The sequence below is a fragment of the Phyllobates terribilis genome, unplaced genomic scaffold, assembly GCF_046119375.1.
Source record: "Phyllobates terribilis strain yellow unplaced genomic scaffold, ASM4611937v1 Scaffold_49__1_contigs__length_9717188, whole genome shotgun sequence".
Taxonomy (NCBI): Eukaryota; Metazoa; Chordata; class Amphibia; order Anura; family Dendrobatidae; genus Phyllobates; species Phyllobates terribilis.
In genome coordinates, this window is record NW_027362809.1 from 7,326,840 (window position 1) to 7,345,057 (window position 18,218).

General features: G+C 47.3%; 1 protein-coding gene across 1 annotated transcript in view; it reads right to left on the reverse strand.

Annotated features, from left to right (window-relative positions):
• LOC141191644 (uncharacterized) overlaps positions 1 to 17,737 on the reverse strand; it is a 29,384-nt gene extending 11,647 nt beyond the window's left edge. The window contains exon 1 of the mRNA XM_073661582.1: positions 17,678 to 17,737. The gene's annotated coding sequence lies outside the window, so the exon portion shown is untranslated. The remainder of the gene's footprint in view (positions 1 to 17,677) is intronic.
• Between the last annotated feature and the right edge of the window lie 481 nt (positions 17,738 to 18,218).

Below are 18,218 nucleotides of genomic sequence, written 5' to 3' on the forward strand. Positions count from 1 at the left end.
CTTAAAAAGAATACACCAAACTGTTGTTGTCATAGCAACAGTGGTTAATAATCAAAGTCAATAAATATATATATGCATGGTAGTTAAGTAAATCACCTCTATAATATATAAAGAGTAAAATGAGAGGTAATTACTCATCAACTCCCTTCAATGAGCAATCCCTGTAGTAAATGCTAGTGAGTACAGATAAGTATTGATTGCTAATACATACCAGGGATTTCAAGTCACGGAGTTCTATCCAGGAAGCTTGAGACAGGGGGACCCGTGGGGAGAGCACACAAGTGCAGTGAGATGCCCCGACGTGCGTTTCACACTCCCTTCTTCAGGGGGCATGAAGATAAATGGAGCGACAGGTTTATATAGGCGCCAGCCGGCGCTCCATGCCGGAAATAGTGCTGCCATCACCTTGGAGACAGGCAACGCTGTACGGCACTCGCGTGGAGCCGGATGTGACACATGCGTCACCACGGAGACCAAGACGCCGGCCAGCCTCCGCGTCACATGACCCCCGGCAAGCAATGCATTGCCAAGCGTCATTATAGATACAGAGAGCCGGCGGGCACCCAGGGCACCGCGACGCGCATGCGTACTTGGCTACAATGTTACCTTCTATATTGTGCATATAAACTTCAAGGCATGACTGTGAGAGGTGAATAAAAACACCCATAGTGAACGTGGACATGGAAAAAGAAAAGAGAGGAAAAGAAAAAAAGGGGGGGGGGAAGGAAGGAGGGGTGGAAAGGAAGGAGAGAAAGGAAAACGAGGAGAAGGGAAGAAAAGTGTGAGGCGGACATCATAAGGTATGTTAATGAGGGAAACAATGTCATAGGGATCCTGGCATAGAACAATTGATCATATTCAAAGGGTAAAAAATAAATAAACAATGGTGTAAAACGGGAAACATCCAAGAGGAGGTCCCAAGATTATTAATTAATACCCGCACAGCTTATTTGACCCCAAACTATTGTTAATTAGTCACATATCATTATACCCCCAACATAGCATATCATGCAGGGCAATCCTCCATACAATCGGGTATAAAATTCAATGAAAAAGCAAGAGATGTCCATATCCGATTATTCCTTTTCAAAATTCGCAGTGGTATTTGGTCTTTGGTCATCCAAGAAGAAATCCTCTCACATATCCATAAGAAAGTGTCCACAGTGACAAAGGGGAGAAGAATACCCCAAAAGCACAACATGAATCTATAAAAATTTAATAAAAAACAAAAGTAAATCACATGATAAAAACATACACAAAACATCTAAAACTAAAGTGTAATCCACTGAATCCCATAATTATATTCCTGGGTAACCATGAGCGAATGCCTTATAGACGCACTCGCGCATAGACACCCGGTTATCCGATGACCGGTCAGAGAAAGGGGGAATAACTGATGCTTTCATTCAATCCGTTTGGATATAAGGTATTCAGAGTCCAGATCCATCTGGACACCATCTGGGCCAATCTAAGACCCAGTTTTCCACCCCGTATACCTGGTATAATGCAGTCTATACCTCTTACCTTAAATAGGGAGGCATCACAATTGTGGTAGGTCTTAAAATGGCGTGGAATTGTCTTCACGGTGGATGTGTCCATGTGGTCGACTGCGGCAAAAATGGCCAACACATGTTCCCGGACCCTTACCTTAAATTGGCGGGTGGTCATGCCCACATAGATAAAACCACATGGGCATGTCGCAAAATAGATCACATATTTGGTAGTACACGTGATGAATTTATTAATCCTATATACCTTAGATCCATCTACTTTAGAAAATGTATCACTCCGTTCCACGTTAGGGCATGCTACACATCGACGACACGGTACACACCCACTCCTCCTGGGTTGTCCATCCAAAAAAGTGGTAATACCTGCCGCATTCTCATAGTGTGAATGTACCAAATGATCTCGAAGGTTCCTCGAAAGTCTAATAGAAATAGACGGTCTATCCGAGATAAAGCGTGATATTATTGAGTCAGCTTTAAGGATGTGCCAAGAACGGGCCAAAATATTCCTCAAACGAGGAAATTGGCAATTAAAGTTGGTAACAAAACGTACTTGTTCCTTCTTATTTCTATTAGCCTGGCTCCGATAGACCAAATCATGTCTTGAGGAGGACTTTGCCCTTCTATATGCCTGCTTAATCATTCGCCGGCTATATCGTCTCGCATAGAATCTCTCCTTTAATTCCACAGCCTGTCTCTCAAATTCCGTGTCCGTGGAGCAGATCCTCCGAATATGGAGGAACTGCCCCACAGGTACCGCCTGGATCATGTGCCGAGGATGAGAAGATTTAGCATGCAAAAGCATGTTTGTTGACGTTGGTTTACGGAACACAGAGGTTTGTAGGCAATTAGATGTATCCCTTCTCAGGGAGACATCCAAAAACTCCACTCGATAGGGATCAAATTGATATGTTAAGTGGATATTATAGTTATTACAATTTAATTCATTCATAAAATTTTCAAGAGAAGTGGGTGAGCCCTGCCAGATTATAAGGACGTCATCGATGTAGTGCGTCCAAAAAAGGACACAATCTGACAGGCAGAGGTCCCTTTCCCACAGCCCCAGGAACAGATTAGCATAAGCGGACACAAAGGCCGCGCCCATGGCTGTCCCTTGGAGCTGCAGAAAATAGGACCCCTTGAAAATGAAAAAAATATGGTTCAAGGTGAACTCCAACAGCTCAAGAATCAGGCTCCTCAGAGGTATAGGTAATGATGACGTATCAAGAAAGAATTTGACTGCGGAGAGACCATCAGAGTGCCTTATATTTGTGTATAGTGACTCAACATCTGCAGTCACCAGAATGGCATGCTCCTCAACATAGAGACCACCTACCTTCCTCAAAAGGTCCCCAGTATCCTTGAGGAAGGAGGGCAGACATTCAACCAGAGGTTGCAGATGTGAGTCAATCCACTTGTTGACATGTTCAATCCACTTGTGACAATCAGCTGACACCCGGCGGCGATCGCGCCCGCACAGCCTGTGTGCGCGCAGGATCGCGATGACGTACTAATACTGGTCGGGCTCTTAAAGCCCAGGGCACAGACGCGTATTAATACGTCATGGGCTGTAAAGGGGTTAAAGAAAGTGTCTTCTAAAAACTGGCAGAAGGTTTGGGAGTTGATTTTGCATCTATCTTCAATTTGAAAAGGTCCAACTAGCTCATATGTAATAATACCAGCCTATAGCAGTCCCCACCTCCACCTCGCTAACGTCGGAGTCGAAATCGAGGTCTGTGCACATTACTGATCCAGCCACGGGCCCATCCATCTGGTCCGTCAAGAATCACTCTCATCAGTCCATAAAACCTTTGAAAAATCTGTCTTTAAATATTTCTTGGACAAGTCTTTTGTTGTATCTTGTTCAGTGGTGGTCGGTATTCAGCCTCAGCCTTGTCTCTGAGCACGGAACACTTTGTACTTCTGGCCTCCAGGAAGGCTGTAGTTCTGGAATAGGACAGCACAAGAGGATAATATCTTCCTGGATGCTTCACATTTGAGTCTTCTGAAATCTTTTGCAGTTAATGCTATTCTTTTTTTTCTTTTGTGATCATATACACTTTTGAAGGTTCTGTGATCACACCCAATATCTGAACAATTTAAGGAGTGCTGCATCCCTCTGTAAGACTTAACCATTTTTGAGTTTTTATAGTCAGTAAAAACTGTTTTTGGCCCATTTTGCCAGAGAAAAACAAGCTGCCTAATAATTGTACCCCCCTGATAAAGGGTTTCAATATCCATAGGCCACACACCCCTCATTACAAAATACACATCAGCTGATCTACTTCATCCACTAAACATTTAAGTTTATACAGCTTGTATTTGGAAAATCTACATAAAAATGATGATATGGTCAGAATATTCACTAGCCTAATAATTGCGCACACAGTGTATGCTTCAAAGTGATCAAGAAACCTATTTTTTATTCTCACCTGCTACAAGCTATGGGTGCAATGTTCAGGAATCATCCTTCAATCCATAGAACGTGGATTCCACATCTCACCCCTGACAAAGCCAAAAAGTGAAAATAGTTGGGTAATAATCTGAAGCTTGTCTCCATTGTGATTATGATATGTTATAAGCAAGTTTAAATCTCTCAGTTCTTTCAATGTGTATTAGGGGTGCACTGTTTTTTTTATGGTAATACAAAAAGAAACACTGGCATGGTTGCACCTAGCAGGGTGCAGTGTATGCTCAGGTGTTACAAAAAATAAATGATTACAACCATATCCTGTAGAATACAGCAAAAGAGGAGAAGAACCCTATTAGTGGTGTGGGGCACTAAAACTATGGGGGTAACAAAGATGAGGAACATTACTGTATATGTGTCACCCTGGCCTGGATGCCACAAAATGTATTAAAGCTGTGTCTGAGAGCAAGGGGGAGGTTCTCTAGTCAGGCGAACATTAGTATGCAATGCCTCCTGTCTCAGGCCAGTAGGGGGAGCTGGCTGCCCCTATAAAAGCTGGTACTGGGGGCAGGGTTAGAGAGAACTGGATGGCCTGTCTCAGCACTGAGACGTGTCCCAGAGTGGAGCAGGGACAGAAAGTTGATTGCACCTAAGAGGAAGTGTGGCAGGAGGAGAGCCACAAGCCAGAGACAAGAGGCGAAGAGAGCCTGTCTTGGCAGAAACGGACTTAGTTTACCAGACTTTGGTGTCTGAGGCTGGAAGGATTCCACATCCCCCAGCAGAGAACCAGTCCGCAAGGGACTGTATATTCCTTGGCCTAAGAAGCCTGGAGGCCCTGCCACAACCGAAGGGACCAGTAAAGCCGTACAAGGCTGGGAGCAGAAAGGAACCCACGTCGCAGGCCATACAGGCGAGAATACACGGAAAGCTCAGAAACGTGGGCTGTTACTCTATAAGGAGGAGATAGCCAGAAGGAGCGCAGAAAGCACGGTAGGCCTACACCCTCACCCTGACCAGGGCCAATTTCCCCGTTGCTCTCAGACATCCAGGTCCCCTCCTAGCCGGGACTGTTTGTGGGTCAGTTTACCTGTTCTAGTAAAGACCCTGGACTGCAACCTGTTGTCTGTGTGCTCCTTGCTCCTCCAGCGCTACCAGCACTGGGACTCTCACTACCATCACTCCCACCATCCACTATACTGCCCTGGGGCCGCACTCTTCCCGTGGGGAGTCACACTACCCTAGCTGCACACCTCATCAGCCCCAGCGGTCTGCATGCAGCGGCGGTTCCTAATAACCGCAATCCACGGGTGGCGTAGTCAGACATAAACATCAGCACATAACGGACTACCACTGGCCTGACCACCCTGAGCCACGGAACCGGGTTGCCACTACTACTCCCACCGTTTCCCTATTGCCCGGATCCGAGTGCCCCACGGCCCAGGGGGCGAGTCATATATGGCAATGAGGGGGGGGGGGCTAATACTTTATAGGACACTATAGATGGTTATAGCACTATGTGGAAGTGGGGAAAAATAGGCAGGACACCTAAGGAGAGTAATGGAAAAAAAATAAATAAATATATATATATATATATATATATTTATTGTGAGGGGTCAGCTCTACGGTAGGCGCTGGTTCACACAGGGATGCAGTCCGTAGGTTCAAACAAACTGGTGGTTTATTAAATGTCCATAAACCAGGCAGGAGACAAAAATATCACAGCCTCTTTCAGGTTCCGAAAAGGTATAACAGAACAAAACATAAAATAGCAGTTCCATATAGAGCACGGCCTCAGCCGTTTAAATGCAGATGCTTTTCTCTGCCTCCAGCAGACTCTGAGCAGCACATGCAAGGTCTGCTCACCTTGCACAGCAAACAGCACACTGAGACAGGCGCAGCTGTCTTAAATCAGGCCTTCCAAGACCTGGACTGGAGGTAAGTGAGCAGCTGATCCCCCCCCAGCTCTTTCAGCTGCTCATAAAACCCAGCCCTTTAATCCGGGCCCATTAACTCCCTCTCAGCACTATGTGTGCTGGAGCCTGCTTCTCCGGGTCCTACATCACCGAAGCTTGGTACCTCGGGGACACATACCTCCCCTCATCCACAACGTGTCCAGCTGCAACCTTACCTACCCCCCCACTTCCTCTGCCCATATATATATATATACACACACACACACACACACACACACACACACACACACACACACACACACACACACACACATATATATATATATGCAGTACAGACCAAAATTTGGACACACCTTCTCATTTAAAGATTTTTCTGTATTTTCATGACTATGAAAATTGTACATTCACATTGAAGGCATCAAAACTATGAATTAACACATGTGGAATTATATACTTAACAAAAAAGTGTGAAACAACTGAAAATATGTCTTATATTCTAGGTTCTTCAAAGTAGCCGCCTTTTGCTTTGATGACTGCTTTGCACACTCTTGGCATTCTCTTGATGAGCTTCAAGAGGTAGTCACCGGAAATGGTCTTCCAACAATCTTGAAGGAGTTCCCAGAGATGCTTAGCACTTGTTGGCCCTTTTGCTTTCACTCTGCGGTCCAGCTCACCCCAAACCATCTCGATTGGGTTTAGGTCTGGTGACTGTGGAGGCCAGGTCATCTGGCGTAGCACCCCATCACTCTCCTTCTTGGTCAAATAGCCCTTACACAGCCTGGAGGTGTGTTTGGGGTCATTGTCCTGTTGAAAAATAAATGATGGTCCAACTAAACGCAAACCGGATGGAATAGCATGCTGCAGCAAGATGCTGTGGTAGACATGCTGGTTCAGTATGCCTTCAATTTTGAATAAATCCCCAACAGTGTCACCAGCAAAGCACCCCCACACTATCACACCTCCTCATCCATGCTTCACGGTGGGAACCAGGCATGTAGAGTCCATCCGTTCACATTTTCTGCTTCGCACAAAGACACGGTGATGAGTCCAAATTTGAGATCTTTGGTTCCAACCACCGTGTCTTTGTGCGACGCAGAAGAGGTGAACAGATGGACTGTACATGCCTGGTTCCCACAGTGGAGCATGGAGGAAGAAGTGTGATGGTGTGGGGGTGCTTTGCTGGTGACACTGTTGGGGATTTATTCAAAATTGAAGGCATACTGAACCAGCATGGCTACCACAGCATCTTGCAGCGGCACGCTATTCCATCTGGTTTGCGTTTAGCTGGACCATCATTTATTTTTCAACAGGACAATGACCTCAAACACACCTCCAGGCTGTGTAAGGGCTATTTGACCAAGCAGGAGAGTGATGGGGTGCTACGCCAGATGACCTGGCCTCCACAGTCACCAGACCTGAACCCAATCGAGATGGTTTGGGGTGAGCTGGACCGCAGAGTGAAGGCAAAAGGGCCAACAAGTGCTAAGCATCTCTGGGAACTCCTTCAAGATTGTTGGAAGACCATTTCCGGTGACTACCTCTTGAAGCTCATAAAGAGAATGCCAAGAGTGTGCAAAGCAGTCATCAAAGCAAAAGGTGGCTACTTTGAAGAACCTAGAATATAAGACATATTTTCAGTTCTTTCACACTTTTTTGTTAAGTATATAATTCCACATGTGTTAATTCATAGTTTTGATGCCTTCAGTGTGAATGTACAATTTTCATAGTCATGAAAATACAGAAAAATCTTTAAATGAGAAGGTGTGTCCAAACTTTTGGTCTGTACTGTATAAGACAAAATATAAAAAAACACAAACAATAAATGTTTATATGATTCCGCTTCCCCCCCCCCAAAGTAAATAGCAAAATGTAATACATAATAATAATAAGAATCTTTACTTTTATATAGCGCTAACATATTCCGCAGCTCTTTACATACATAATTATTGCTGTCCCCATCAGGGCTCACAATCTCAATTCCCTATCAGTTTGTCTTTGGAGTGTGGGAGGAAACTGTAGAACCCGGAGGAAACCCATGCAAACACGGAGAGAACATACAAACTCCTTGCAAATGTTGTACTTGGTGGGATTTGAACCCAGGACCCCAGCGCTGCAAGGCTGCAGTGCTAACCACTGAGTCACCATGCTGCCCAGTACATTAAAAAAATATTCGGTATTGCCATGTACATAACTTCCTGAATTAATAACATTTTGAAATATTTTTTTGTATATGGTACAAATCGAAAAACTAGGAATAATGTTTTTGGCCACCACAATTCCACATAAAAATGTAATAAAAAGCTATTAAAATGTCATATTTCCTCCAAAATTGTATCAACAAAAAGAAGAAAACAAGAAATAATCATTGATTCCGGTCCATCGATGGAAGAATGAAAATAGTTACGGGTCTCAGAAAATGGCGACACGGAAAAATTGTTAGATACTAAATTTTCAGCCCTGGTGACATCACACCTGTAGCGCATTAGACCGCTGACTGGCTGCAGTTATCACACACGCTAAAGACATGACATCACAACTGCAGCCTATAAAGAAGACCCGAGCAGCAGCAGAGAGCCGGCACTGGAGCAGGGGAAGGTGAGTAATGCGGATTATAGTATTTGTTACACAGGCTCGTAGATTGTGTACAGAACACTGATAGGGGAAACCTCTTCTATACTTTCTGCTGTTGGTTCAGGGCACATTGTGATGTTCAATGTTGTAATGAGCCTTAGCCTGAGGACAGACAGGAATAATGATGAGATGGCCTGAGAGCAGAGAGGAACGCTGAGGAGAAGGTCTGAGGGAAGAGAGGAATGCTGAGGAGATGGTCTGAGGGAAGAGAGGAGCGCTGAGGAGACAGCCGGAAAGTGGAGAAGAGTGTTGAGGGGATGGCCTGAGGTTAGATATGAGCACCCATAGGCGGATTATAATGAGGGCAATCCGGGCGACTGCCCGGGGCCCCGAGCCTCCAGAGGGCCCGTGGCTCCGGGCGGGATGTCTATGTCCGGATTGCCCTCATTATATGTGCGGGCCGCCGCCGCGGCACATACCGGCATCAGTGGCGGGAGGGGGGGCCCGGACCGCTCCCCCAGCAGCGGCGCACGGCCGCTATTTCTTGATCGGCCGGGCCAGCACTGCAGCAGTTAACTTCCCTGTGCTGGCCCGGCCGCGTCACTGCTAGTAGACACGGCCCTGTGCGCGGCCGTGTCTCCTAGCTGTGACGTCATGCAGTGCGCCCCGGCCTGCACTGCTACTTACCACCGGAGAGCCTGAGGACTGGAGCCGAGCCGGGAGATGGTGAGTCTGTGTGTGTGTGTGTATATATGTATGTATATATGTATGTATGTGTGTGTGTGTGTGTGTGTGTGTGTGTGTGTGTGTGTGTGTATATATGTATGTATGTATGTATGTATGTATGTATGTATGTATGTGTGTGTGTGTGTGTGTGTGTGTGTGTATATATATATATGTATGTATGTGTGTGTATATGTATGTATGTATGTGTGTGTGTGTGTGTGTGTATGTATATATATATATATATATATGTGTGTGTGTGTGTATGTATATATATGTGTGTGTGTGTGTGTATGTGTATGTGTGTATGTATGTATGTGTATATGTATGTGTATGTATGTATGTGTATATATGTATGTATGTTACATAGTTACATAGTTAGTAAAGCCGAATAAAGACTTGCGTCCATCAAGTTCGACCTGTTAGTTCTGTAATTGCTAAAGTTGATCCAGAGGAGGGCAAAAACCCCAAATGATTTAGCCAATCTTCACCTGAGGAAAAATTCCCTCCCGACTCTGAAACCAGCAGTCAGAATAAATCCCTGTATCAACCTACTATTTTATTTTATTTTTAAGTATATGCAGAAATCTGCCTGGTATCTAGAAAAGCATCCAGTCCCCGCTTGAACTGGTGTAGTGAATCCGACATTACCGTCTCCTCACTCAGTGAATTCCATATTCTCACTGCTCTTACCGTAAAGAACCCCTTCCTATGCTGGTGCTGAAACCTTTTCTCTTCCAGTCTTAGTGAATGCCCTCTTGTTACCGTAATATCCCTCCTTTTGAACAAATCCCGGGCAAGGTCTCTATACTGTCCCCTAACATATTTGTATACATTTATTATGTCCCCCCTCAACCTTCTCTTTTCCAGGCTGAATAGTCCTAGTTTTGCCAACCTCTCTGGGTATTGCAGTCCCTCCATTCCCCTTATTAATTTTGTTGCCCTCCTTTGTACCTTTTCAAGCTCATTTATATCCTTTCTATATATTGGGGCCCATAACTGAGCACAGTATTCCAAGTGTGGTCTGACCAGTGCTTTGTACAGTGGAAGAACAATGTTCTCCTCCTTTGCAGCTATACCTCTTCTGATACATCCCATTACCCTGTTTGCCCTTACAGCAGCGGCCTGACTTTGGGCACTCCAATTTAGTTTGCTATCAATCAAGATGCCCAAGTCCTTCTCCATCTCTGAATTCCCCAATGGTTTCCCATTCAGTGAGTACTGGTGACTTCCATTTTTCCTTCCCATATGTATGACCTTACATTTCTCCTCGTTAAACCTCATTTGCCATTTAATGCTCCACCTACCCAGTTTATCCAAATCCCTCTGTAGGTCTTCACTATCCTCTTTTGTATTAATTGTTTTACATAACTTTGTGTCATCTGCAAATATTGATATTTTACTATTTATCCCGTTGACTATGTCGTTAATAAAGATATTAAATAACATTGGGCCTAGTACAGACCCCTGTGGTACCCCACTAGTGACGCTTACCCAATCTGAGTATATTCCATTTATAACCACCCTCTGCCTTCTATCCTTTAGCCAGTTAGCTACCCACTTGCAGACATTTTCCCCCAGCCCCATCATTCTCATTTTGTATACCAACCTATTATGTGGCACGCTATCGAACGCTTTTGAGAAGTCGAGATACACGACATCCACTGGTTCCCCCTGATCTACTCGAGAGCTAACCTCCTCGTAGAAGTCAATCAGGTTTGTTTGGCAGGAGCGATTCCTCATGAATCCATGTTGGTTCGGGGTTAATAGATTATTAGCATCAAGATGCTCCATGATTGCCTCATTAATAAAGCCTTCAAAAATTTTGCCCACAACGGACGTCAGACTCACCGGCCGATAGTTTCCGGCGTCACTTTTCGCTCCCTTTTTGAATATTGGCACTACATTCGCCTGTCGCCAATCAAGTGGTACAGACCCAGTCTCAACAGAGTCCTTAAATATAAGATATAACGGTCTGTCTATCACATTACTTAGTTCCCTTAGTACCCGTGGGTGTATGCCATCAGGTCCTGGTGATTTGTTTATTTTAATGTTACTGAGGCGTTTCTGTACCCCAGCTTGGGTTAGATTAGTCATACTTAGTGGAGGATTAAGTTTGTCACTTCTCATTTCGCCTGTTAGTTCTTTTTCCTTTGTGAAAGTTGACGAAAAAAATTTATTTAATAGATTAGCTTTATCCTCATCTTTCTCTATGATTTTGCCTTCATCACTTTTTATCGGTCCAATATTATTCGATTTAATCCTTTTACTATTTATATACGTAAAGAACAGTTTGGGATTTGATCTACTTTCCCTAGCAATACGTCTCTCTGTTTCCTCCTTCGCTATTTTTATTTGTTTTTTACAGGTTCTCGTTTTTTCCTTGTAACACATTAGTGCCTCCTTACTGTTTTCCTGTTTTAATTTCTTGAATGCCTCTTTTTTGCTATTTAACGCCCCTTTTACGTTCTTCTTCAACCATATTGGTTTCCTCTTATTTCTGGCCCTTTTATTCCCATACGGTATATACCTCTCGCACTGAGTATTCAGAATTCTTTTGAAGGTTTCCCATTTACTATTCGTATTTCCTTGATTAAGAACTTTGACCCAGTCTATAAGTGTGTGTGTGTGTATGTATATATATGTGTGTGTGTGTGTATGTATATATATGTGTGTGTGTGTGTGTATGTATGTATGTGTATATGTATGTGTGTGTATGTATGTGTATATGTATGTATGTGTGTGTGTGTATATGTATGTATGTATGTGTATATGTATGTATGCGTGTATGTGTGTATATGTATGTGTGTATATGTATGTATGTATGTGTGTGTGTATATGTATGTGTGTGTGTGTGTATATGTATGTGTGTGTGTGTGTATGTGTATATATGTGTGTGTGTGTATGTGCAGGCAGATATCATTGTGTGATGTTTGCTTATATGTATTTTTGTGTTTCAAATGTGTTTATGCGTGTATGTATATCTGTATATGTTTGTGTGTGTGTGCGACTGCGTGCGGCCTCCTGCTGAGTATAGATGGCGCCGTGTGGCCTCCTGCTGTTTCTGGGGGGGGGTACCGTGCGGCCTCCCACTGTGTATAGATGGCACCGTGCGGCCTCCCACTGTGTATAGATGATGCCGTGCGGCCCCCTGCTGTGTATAGATGGCGCCGTGCGGCCCCCTGCTGTGTATAGATGGCGCCGTGCGGCCCCCTGCTGTGTATAGATGGCGCCGTGCGGCCTCCTGCTGTGTATAGATGGCGCCGTGCGGCCTCCTGCTGTGTATAGATGGCGCCGTGCGCCTCCTGCTGTGTATAGATGGCGCCGTGCGGCCTCCTGCTGTGTATAGATGGCGCCGTGCGGCCTCCCGCTGTGTATAGATGACGCCGTGCGGCCCCCTGCTGTGTATAGATGGCGCCGTGCGGCCCCCTGCTGTGTATAGATGGCGCCGTACGGCCTCCTGCTGTGTATAAATGGCGCCGTGCGGCCTCCTGCTGTGTATAAATGGCGCCGTGCGGACTCCTGCTGTGTATAGATGGTGCCGTGCGCCTCCTGCTGTGTATAGATGGCGCCGTGCGGCCTCCTGCTGTGTATAGATGGCTACGTGCGGCCTCCTGCTGTGTATAGATGGCTACGTGCGGCCTCCTGCTGAGTATAGATGGCGCCGTGCGGTCTCCTGCTGTCTCTGGGGGGGGCGCCGTGCGGTCTCCTGCTGTCTCTGCGGGGGGAGGCCGTGCGGCCTCCTGCTGAGTATAGCTGGCGCCGTGCGGTCTCCTGCTGTCTCTGGGGGGGGCGCCGTGCGGTCTCCTGCTGTCTCTGGGGGGGGGGGCCGTGCGGCCTCCCGCTGTGTATAGATGGCTACGTGTTCTCAATATTGAGTCACACAATTAATGTAAGGCTATGTGCCCACGATACAGAAATGTTCCGGATTTTTTTTTTAGCGTTTCTGCATCTCCCTGGCAGAAAAAACGCATGCGGATTTTAGATGCGGATTGTACATGCGGATTGTACATTCGTTTTTTCTGCTAGGGACATGCGGATGTGAAGCGTTCTTCACAAGCATTTCTGCATGCGGGTTGACAAGCGATTTTAGCATAACTTAGAAAGTGCTTGACAACTTGGTCACACTATATAAATCCATGCAACCGGCAACCAGCATGGATTTATATAGTGTGACCGTAAAAGAATGGTAAAAAATAAAAAATATATACTTACCTTCTGATGGCCTGCCGACGTCAGCGGTCGCATGACCCGTCACATGACCAAATGACGTCACGGCAGGTCCTTTTCAGACCATCGCGAGCTGCCGGGGAGCCAGGACGCATCGGATAAAGACACCGGGGGCCATCAGAAGGTAAGTATAATATTTATTTTTTATTTTATTCTTTTTTTTACAGGTTCTATGGTACCCGGGTCCGGAGGAGAGTCTCCTGTCCTCCACACCCGGGTACCATCCGCACATTGAAACGCTTGGATTCGGCATCTACAGATGCAGGGATGCAGATTCCATGCGTTCTAATGCAAGTCAATGGCGGCGAAAACGCCGCGCTTCCGCAAAATAATTGGTAATGCTGCTGATTTTTCCGCAATGATAATCCGCAGCGGAAATTTCCGCAGCATGTGCACAGCACATGGGGATTATCATTGGGGAACATGGCAGGCCTTTTACCAAGCGTTTTTTAAGCATTTCCGTAGCGCAATTGCCGCTGCGGAAACGCTTAAGAAACGCATAGTGGGCACACAGCCTAAAAAAAAATATAATTAATATTGTGGCAAATTAATTTCACGTGAACTATCACAGGGGATCATGTGACATGTCACGTGATAAATCAGGTGTGTGTTGAGGGGGGGTGTCTGGGGGGGGGGGGCCGCGCCTTCTAAACTGCCCGGGGCCCTTGCTACTCTTAATCCACCCCTGTGAGCACCAGTGAGGTATCCAGAGAGCAGAGAAGAAAGGAGATGGCCCGAATACAGAGAGGAGCAAAGAGGAGACGGCCTGAGAGCAGAGCACTGAGTAGAGGTTCTGAAAGCAGAGAGGAGCGCTGAAGAGATGACCTGAGGGTAGAAAGGAGCGCTGAGGAGAGAGACTGAGCGTAAAGAGGAGCTCTGAGGAGACAGCCTGAGGGTAGAAAGGAGCGCTGAGGAGATGACCTGAGGGTAAAGAGGAGCGCTGAGGAGACAGCCTGAGGATAGAGAGAAGCACTCAGGAGACAGCCTGAAGGAAGAGATGAGTGGTAAGGAGACAGCCTGAGGTTAGAGATGAGTGCAAAGGAGGCCGCTTGAGAGCAGAGAGGAACACTGAGGAGACAGCCTATGTGTAGAGAGAAGCACTGAGGAGACTGCCTGGGAGCACAGAAAAGCGATGAGGAGACAGACTGAGGGCAGAGAGGAGTCCCGAGGAGATGGCCTGAGAGTAAAGAGGAGCGCTGAGGAGATGGCCTGAGTAAAGAGGAGCGCTGAGGAGATGGTCTGAGAGTAAAGGAGATCGCTGAGGAGATGTCCTGAGTAAAGAGGAACGCTAAGGAGATGGCCTGATAGTAAAGAGGAGCGCTAAGGAGATGGCCTGATAGTAAAGAGGAGCGCTGAGGAGATGGCCTGAGAGTAAAGAGGAGTGCTAAGGAGATGGCCTGAGAGTAAAGAGGAGCGCTGAGGAGATGGCCTGAGAGTAAAGAGGAGTGCTAAGGAGATGGCCTGAGAGTAAAGAGGAGCACCGAGGAGACGGCCTGAGAGTAAAGAGGAGTGCTGAGGAGATGGCCTGAGAGTAAAGAGGAGCACTGAGGAGATGGCCTGAGAGTAAAGGAAAGCACTGAGGAGATGGCCTTAGAGTAAAGAGGAGCACTGAGGAGATGGCCTGAGAGTAAAGGAAAGCGCTGAGGAGATGGCCTGAGAGTAAAGAGGAGCGCTGAGGAGATGGCCTGAGAGTAAAGGAAAGTGCTGAGGAGGTGGCCTGAGAGTAAAGAGGAGTGCTGAGGAGATGGCCTGAGAGTAAACAAGAGCGTTGAGGAGATGGCCTGAGAGTAAAGAGGAGCGCTGAGGAGATGGCCTGAGAGTAAAGAGGAGCGCTGAGGAGATGGCCTGAGAGTAAAGAGGAGCGCTGAGGAGATGGCCTGAGAGTAAAGAGGAGCGCTGAGGAGATGGCCTGAGAGCAAAGAGGAGCGCTGAGGAGATCGCCTGAGAGTAAAGAGGAGCGCTGAGGAGATGGCCTGAGAGTAAAGAGGAGCGCTGAGGAGATGGCCTGAGAGTAAAGAGGAGCGCTGAGGAGATGGCCTGAGAGTAAAGAGGAGCGCTGAGGAGATGGCCTGAGAGTAAAGAGGAGCGCTGAGGAGATGGCCTGAGAGCAAAGAGGAGCGCTGAGGAGATCACCTGAGAGTAAAGAGGAGCGCTGAGGAGATGGCCTGAGAGTAAAGAGGAGCGCTGAGGAGATGGCCTGAGAGTAAAGAGGAGCACTGAGGAGATGGCCTGAGTAAAGAGGAGCGCTGAGGAGATGGCCTGAGAGTAAAGAGGAGCGCTGAGGAGATGGCCTGAGAGTAAAGAGGAGTGCTGAGGAGATGGCCTGAGAATAAAGAGGAGCGCTGAGGAGATGGCCTGAGAGTAAAGAGGAGCACTGAGGAGATGGCCTGAGCGTAAAGAGGAGCGCTGAGGAGATGGCCTGAGCGTAAAGAGGAGCGCCGAGGAGATGGCCTGAGTAAAGAGGAGCGCTGAGGAGATGGCCTGAGAGTAAAGGAGAGCGCTGAGGAGATGGCCTGATAGTAAAGAGGAGCGCCGAGGAGATGGCCTGATAGTAAAGAGGAGCGCCGAGGAGATGGCCTGAGAGTAAAGATGAGCGCTGAGGAGATGGCCTGAGAGTAAAGAGGAGCGCTGAGGAGATGGCCTGAGAGTAAAGAGGAGCGCTGAGGAGATGGCCTGAGAGTAAAAAGGAGCGCTGAGGAGATGGCCTGAGAGTAAAGAGGAGCGCTGAGGAGATGGCCTGAGAGTAAAGAGGAGCGCTGAGGAGATGGCCTGAGAGTAAAGAGGAGCGCTGACGAGATGGCCTGAGAGTAAAGAGGAGCGCTGAGGAGATGGCCTGAGAGTAAAGAGGAGTGCTGAGGAGATGGCCTGAGAATAAAGAGGAGCACTGAGGAGATGGCCTGAGTAAAGAGGAGCGCTGAGGAGATGGCCTGAGAGTAAAGAGGAGCGCTGAGGAGATGGCCTGAGCGTAAAGAGGAGCGCTGAGGAGATGGCCTGAGTAAAGAGGAACGCTAAGGAGATGACCTGATAGTAAAGAGGAGCGCCGAGGAGATGGCCTGAGCGTAAAGAGGAGCGCCGAGGAGATGGCCTGAGTAAAGAGGAGCGCTGAGGAGATGGCCTGAGAGTAAAGGAGAGCGCTGAGGAGATGGCCTGAGTAAAGAGGAGTGCTAAGGAGATGGCCTGATAGTAAACAGGAGCGCCGAGGAGATGGCCTGAGAGTAAAGATGAGCGCTGAGGAGATGGCCTGAGAGTAAAGAGGAGCGCTGAGGAGATGGCCTGAGAGTAAAGAGGAGCGCTGAGGAGATGGCCTGAGAGTAAAGAGGAGCGCTGAGGAGATGGCCTGAGAGTAAAGAGGAGCGCTGAGGAGATGGCCTGAGAGTAAAGAGGAGCGCTGAGGAGATGGCCTGAGAGTAAAGAGGAGCGCTGAGGAGATGGCCTGAGAGTAAAGAGGAGCGCTGAGGAGATGGCCTGAGAGTAAAGAGGAGCACTGAGGAGATGGCCTGAGTAAAGAGGAGCGCTGAGGAGATGGCCTGAGAGTAAAGAGGAGCGCCGAGGAGATGGCCTGAGAGTAAAGAGGAGCGCTGAGGAGATGGCCTGAGAGTAAAGAGGAGCGCTGAGGAGATGGCCTGAGAGTAAAGAGGAGCGCTGAGGAGATGGCTTGAGAGTAAAGAGGAGCGCTGAGGAGATGGCCTGAGAGTAAAGAGGAGCGCTGAGGAGATGGCCTGAGTAAAGAGGAGCGCTGAGGAGATGGCCTGAGAGTAAAGAGGAGAGCCGAGGAGATGGCCTGAGAGTAAAGAGGAGCGCTGAGGAGATGGCCTGAGAGTAAAGAGGAGCGCTGAGGAGATGGCCTGAGAGTAAAGAGGAGCGCCGAGGAGATGGCCTGAGCGTAAAGAGGAGCGCTGAGGAGATGGCCCGAGAATAAAGAAGAGCGCTGAGGAGACTAACAAGAAATGCAGAGGAGATGGTCTGAGGATAGAAAGGAACACTGAGGATACGGCCTAAGTGTAAAGGGGTTGTCCATTTACTTTATGTGTTCAGGGTAGAATTAAATGGCAATGGGTGGTGTTAAGGGTTAGAGGAATGGTTATGGACGTGGCCTAAGATGTCATCATGATGTACAATCTATCCCTCTTTATATTCCCTGACAGTTGGGAGGTCACACAAATGTAAAAAGCTAATTATTTTTGTAGCTGCAAAATGCAATTGCAATGTGTGAATAAAGTCTATAGAGAGTGTGAGCCCCAATGGGGATGGCGATATTAATGTGTGTACAGCGCTGCGGAGTATGGAGGCGATATAAAGAATAATGGGGAATCTCCACATACCTCAGTGCAGAGCCGCCATCACATATATGGCTGTTCTGTGCGCACAGGACCTGTGATGAGGTCACAGGAGGGGAGGAGTCAGGGGTCACATGATCAGTGGCCTCAGTGGATGCAGGACTCTGCTGTACCCTGCAGGATGGAGCCTGTATAAGTGTTTAGTGTGTGGTGAGCGTCTCTATTAGGTTATAGGCCAGACACTATGTACCACACTTTTAAGTGCAGATGGATAAGGCCGATATAGGGTGCCAGTCACACAGATAATACTACGCAGCCGCCCTTCCATGAACCATCGGTGTGAGTGGTTGTTTCATCTATTTTGCACCTGTGCTGCCTCCGCCTTTATCATGGGGACTGTTGTGTCCTGCAGTGTATTTGATATTGTGTCTGTCACGATTCCTCCGCTCAGTGTGTCTTAGACGCAGTGACAGACAGCTCAGTCATCTAATCTAGTGCAGGGACGTGCTGAGCTGTCAGTACTTTGATTGACAGCTCAGCACGTCCAATCTGAGACTGGGAGGTGCTGAGTTTCCTTCAGGTGTTC